The sequence below is a fragment of the Octopus bimaculoides genome, chromosome 8, assembly GCF_046866305.1.
Source record: "Octopus bimaculoides isolate indiv1 chromosome 8, ASM4686630v1, whole genome shotgun sequence".
NCBI lineage: Eukaryota > Metazoa > Mollusca > Cephalopoda > Octopoda > Octopodidae > Octopus > Octopus bimaculoides.
In genome coordinates this window covers 14,433,921-14,439,920 of record NC_142935.1, presented here as the reverse complement: position 1 = coordinate 14,439,920, position 6,000 = coordinate 14,433,921, and the positions used below count along the sequence as shown (strand labels likewise).

Below are 6,000 nucleotides of genomic sequence, written 5' to 3'. Positions count from 1 at the left end.
AATGGTTTTATTTTAATCTGTTTAATCTTCACTTTCAAAGTCACCTATCCACTCATACATTGACATAGTTAGAATAGGTTTGTTGATATGTGTATATAAATATGAAGTATGCATTCTTTCTTTTTATACTATATGTGTGAGTGCATACACACACACACCATATAGTTAAAAAGACAAATAAAAAACAGAGAACAATAAGTTATTAATCAAATCATTTCTTAAGCAGGGTGATCTCTGGAAGAAACTCACATGATCACTAAAGGTTTTTAACTTATTCGTCATGCACACTTTGCTCAGAGAATAAAAGGAAGAATTTATTATTATAAAGTACCTACCAGCTACTACATACGTAAAGTTGCGCCTACCTCTGAGTTCACACTTGTTTCCCTATGAGAAGTCAACGAGCCACTGCCGAATTCACCTCATAGAAACATTAATTACCTAGAAATGATAATTATATGGTTTGGCTGGTTTATTATTGATAAAAAATTTGTAACTAAATAGTTTTCTTTTTCAAATTTTTAAATAGTGTATAAACAGATACAAGCATGTGCATCTACATGTATATATTCATATGTTTTTTTATGGCTTAAATGAACAGCATAGTCTATGATCATTCTACAGAAGGGTAGGGAACGTTTTGGCACTGTTGTTTTGGTCATGCCTTTTTGGGGATTACTGATTCAATTGATTCATTTAACATCAGACATTATATCCCCAGGACCTAATGCATCATGAAATTTTGTTTGTATTCTAGCTGGCAACTTTGATATCACATCTACTAAACTTCCTTAAACTTTCTGCTTCACTTTATGTATATGATGGCTAGTGAAATATTAGTTTCAAATTTTGGCACAAGGCCAGCTATTTTGGGGAGGGGATAAGTTGATAACATCAACTCCAGTACTTGACTGGTACTTATTTTTGTCAACCCCAAAAAGATGAAAGGCAAAGTCAACCTTGGTGGAATTTGAACTGAGAACATAGATGAAATGCTGCTTAGTATTTTGTCAGCATGTTAACCAATCAGCCAGTTTGCTACCTTTACCATATCCTTTGTAACATTTCTCAAAGTAAAATATTTCCCAATATGGAATACTGTTCCTACAGTTGAGGTGATACCACTTTGTTCAATGTCTAATATTCAAGATAATGACCAACAATGAAAGATGATGAATTTAAAAATGTTTAGAGAGATTCACTACTATTTCCATGAACTAGCACAAGCAGATTAGATTACAAGGATGTTATATATTTTACATGAAGGAATAGAAAAAAATATTAATCTCTCTATATAAAATCTCTTGATGGTAAAAATTAAAAAATGAATTTGATTTGATTTATAAGTATCCTTAGAGAGGAAGTGGATCTCATGTGTAGCAACAGCTAAAGGAAATAAATCACCAAACAGAAAGAAATGAAATATGCAGGACTACAAAATCAGAGTTGAGAGCAATTTTGCACCGAAATCAAATCAGATATAACCCTTTCATTAACATATTTCTGTTGAAATACACACTGTTCATTTCAATTAATTTCTAAACTAGAGAAGAATTTAGTGAAATAACTGCCACGATTAAGCTAATGTTGAGAACATAAATGAACATGAAATTTTGATGCAAGGTTTTAAATTTCAATCACTTTAAAATTGGAAGTTTCTTTCATAGAAACAGAGGTGGTCACAGGTGGGTTGGCATCAAAAGGGTTAAGGACTCCTATGAAGGAGGATCTAGTAGAAGTAATTCCATTAAGATGTTAGTGAATTTGGAATTTTGATTTTCTTTATTTAACTCAAAAATACAATGTTTCTATAGAGTTGAACAAAATTTTTCAGTCTTTTACAATATAATTATTTCATTTAATGTAATCTTTCATAATCAGGCACATTTTTATATCCAAACAATGCTTTAAATCTTGAAAAGTATGTATCTAATTGATTCTATTTCTTTTAAAACAGTCTTTAAATTGCTTTAGGTGTTCAACCTCGTCGTTTTAACTTTTATGTACTTTAGAGTTTTGAATTGATGAACAAACATGTTCTTCATTTTCTTTTTATCATATTTTTATAGTTTATTTCTTTTACATCAACTTTTATTTAATAGTCTTAATAAAAGTAGCCACTTTGTTTTTAATTTTGAATGTTTTGACTTAATTGTGAGTAACTTAATAAATAACAGATTCAAATTTTTCACAAAACCAGCAATTTTAGTGGGAGAGGTTACGTCAATCACATCAACCCCAGTGCTCAACTAGTACTTATTTTATTGACCCGAAAAGACAAAGTCAACCTCAGTGGCATTTGATCCCAGAATGTAAAGCCAAAAGAAACGCTGCTAAGCATTTGTTCAGCATACTAAGGATTCTGTCAGCTCTCTGCCTTGATTATAATAAACAAAATAACTATAACCTTTAATGCAAACTTCAACAGGTTATGGTACTAAAAAGTAACTTGATGATTAACAGTGGCCTTGTTTGTTGTGTGCTTTGAATCAAAGAAAGAGTCATTACAAATACAAGACTCATAGGTCAGTGGTACGATAAATTGGGGAGTCAGATCAGGTTTTGTATATCAACTCCACAACCCTGGAAATATGGCACTTTTGATGGAACTAGACAATGAAGGACTTAGTAGAGGTGATTAAGCCAGTCTTGAAACTTCTGGATTTCACATTAGAGATAACATAATTGAGACTAATGGAGAGACACTGTATTGCTGTATTGCAAACCTGTCCAAACCATTTTAGCATACAAAAATAGATTAACATTTAAATTGAAATTACTGATGCCCTGCAACTTCACTTTCCAAAATGAAAAAAGAAAAGGACCACATGTATTGCTACTAAAGCATTTTAAGAACAGTAAAAATTAGCTTTATGGATTCCAAAATCAGCATAATTCCTGGACTATAAAGATCCCAAATAATTTACAAATTTAGCAAAAGTTTTCATGAGTAAATAGAATGAGAGTCATCTCTTTCATGAATGACTGAAATAGCTTATTCACCAGTTTTATTGAAAATTCCTGACAAAATATCATTTTATTCTTTCTTAAGCTAATCCTGATATGAAGGCCTTACTGAAAATAGCAACAGAAGAAAGATCTAATTTTAGTAAATACTATCAATACAATAACATTATTAAGATATTTGATAACTATGATGTCAATGGCCATAGTTCTTAAAGAAACATTTTGATTATTATTCATATTGTGATTATTATTAACTGAAAGAAATAATTTTAAAAATGGAACTCCATGAGAAACCTTATTTAACTTACAGGAAACTTTTCGAAAATCAATCTTTCACTACAGCTTCACATAAGGACTAAACCTTGGCCAATATTGACCAACTAGTAAGTCAAAGGAAAGAAATAATCATGACTTAATGACATCACATTAGCACGCTAATTGCTGACATCATAATACAGTTTGTATATCAAGCAAGAAATATCAGTTAATAGCACATGGAGTTTCACTGGAATAAGACAATAAATTGCATAGAGAATGTTCTATGTCTTGGCAAGAGATGAAGGAGTTTCTCAGAAACAAGTTGATGTAATAAACCCACAAATTTCTGTTCAATGAATTTACTATTAGCAAACAAGAACAAAATTTCATGAAAGACAACACCAAAAGAGACAATATGAAAAAGAATGGAACCTTCAAATAGATTAATAGTAGGTTCTATTTGTTTCAATTAACACTTAAATCACTATAATTGTCTTTTACAACTGTTTTACTCACAATTTTCCAAAAAACACAGAGGAAGCAGAAGATGGTTTTTGCAAAATTGAAAATTTGCTTATTATCTGTGGGTTAAAACTGATTATGTAACTTGTATCCCTCAACCTACCAATCCACAGATGACTAAGACCTGCAGTCAAAAGCAATCCAGCTATGACCAACCCATCTTATTTTTAACCATAGTGTACATAGGGTTACATTATCCTGAACATCCTTAATTTTTATAGATGGTTGGGTGCAATTTCAGGAAGCTTTTGCTGCTATCTCTAGTAGGGTAAGCAACTACACAGAGGCTTCTCATTGACTCAGGATGTGATAGCTCTTTCTGCTGTGTATGCTGAGTAAGCAAAGTAATGGGTTTTACAGAGTGGGACAAGTGTAAGAAAGTTTTAGCTTTACACTCCAGTCTGTATGTATTACAGTATTTTGACCCTATAACCAACATCAAAATTATTACAAGTAAACAGAACAGATTATCATTTATCAACTCATAGAAATAAAAATCGTAGTTTCTATGTAAATGTTTAATGGTTCTCATCTTCTTTTATTCACTACACTAATATTTTCTCTTACCAAAACTGAAAAAAATATCTACAGCTTAACACAGTTAGGAAAAACTACAATTAATAACTTCAATGTCAGTAGAAGTTCTATCTTTTTCAGTTGTTTTTCCTGGCAGAGTCCAGTTTTCGGTATTGCAAGTACTATTTTAAGAAACATGAGTTTCCAGTTTTATGCTAAGAACCTTCTATTGATTACAGCACTGCAGAAAATCCTAAATTCTACCAATACAGGATCAATGTTTGTACTTTTAAAAAGCATTTGAATTCTTAGAATTCACATGATCTTTAGATGCTTTATTGCAACAACAACATATATTGTTTATTGCTTTGTTATTTAAAAATCCTTCCATTCAATAGTTATTCTGTTTTAGCTTCATAGCTACTGTAATATTCATATTGTTATTGAAATTGTTGAATGACCTATTGCTTTCAGATATATGCATTTGTAATAATATATTTCTATTTGCTTAGGAAAATAATTAAATCCAGTGACTTACAGTTGAATGCAATTTATTTTAAATACATTAAAAGGGAATTTAATTTCTTTTATTTTGAAAAAAAAAAATGTATCACGGTAGATGTTAAATATAATTAATTATATTGAACAAATTAGATTTTCTAAAAGATTCCCCATTAATTTACCAAAAAGAAAGTTACTAAATAAATTTCTTCATCTACCTCATAAACTGAATAAATAAAATCAATAAATTATTGGGCATTTAAGCAAATTTATTTCATTTAACCATAATATTTCTCCCATATTGTGTTGTAGCTTTCCTAGAAATCCAATATTTACAAATAAGAAACAAGATACAAACCAAGGAAGAGCCTCCACATGGCCAATTAAAATGCTAAAAACACCAGCCAAAACTCCCTCAAACCACAACCTATCTTAATAAAGTGGACACGTTGGATAATATAGATTCACTATAGTTGCTTAAACAGTATGGAATAATCATAGCTGTTATGTTTTTGATCATGGCTCTGCTAGATTAGGATTAACTGAACAAGTACATCTACCTTCATTTATCACAGATTCATTCATCATTGACCTGGGATAACATGGTACATTCAATTGTGAACCATGTTACGCTTATCATGGATTGATGTGTGATAACACAAGTCAACAATCAGTTGAAACTTTTGCTTGGACTGCAGCAGCATGCCTCAGTGACCATCCACAATGCTCAGGTTAACTTGAGGTCTTGGAGTGAAACCTATTTTCCCTAGAAGTTCAATTACACTGAGTAACGTGATTTTTATCCTTGGGTAGCAACTGTTATTTCCTATTTGCTTATCCCTAGAAAGTATGAAGAATGTCCAATATTTCCTTCAAACTTTGCTTTTACTACATTTATTCAAACCCCAAAGAATTCCTTTCAACACATGGCTATGATGCTCCCCCTCTACTCCTGCTCATGATTAGAGATGTACATATTGTCAACCACTAAGGGATATGCTCAAGTGGTTATGGTCAAGCAAATCTGTGCTGTTAAGCAGAATATTTCCTATAATGATATTTCTGCCTCAGCGACTCAGTGCTGAATCTGTCTGAAATGTAATGGAAAATAGGTCAGTTTCAAAACATTGATGTCCAGGTCGCAAAAGCAAAGTTTGAAGGAAATAGTAGTCATTACCTTTGATTTCTAGATAGAAGCAAAGAAGAAATAACACTTACTGACCAAAGACAAAAAAA

The 6,000-nt window shown here is 31.3% G+C and overlaps 1 protein-coding gene across 3 annotated transcripts in view; it reads right to left on the bottom strand.

The window, feature by feature from the left end:
- The window catches only part of LOC106879196 (ras-related protein Rab-3), a 243,662-nt gene that overhangs the window by 198,130 nt on the left and 39,532 nt on the right, over positions 1-6,000 (bottom strand). The window contains exon 1 of one of the 3 annotated variants that reach the window (XM_089356100.1): positions 336-441. The exons of the other annotated variants lie outside the window; for them this stretch is intronic. The gene's annotated coding sequence lies outside the window, so the exon portion shown is untranslated. Of the gene's footprint in view, positions 1-335; positions 442-6,000 lie in introns of those variants that run through there. 3 annotated transcript variants of the gene reach the window in all.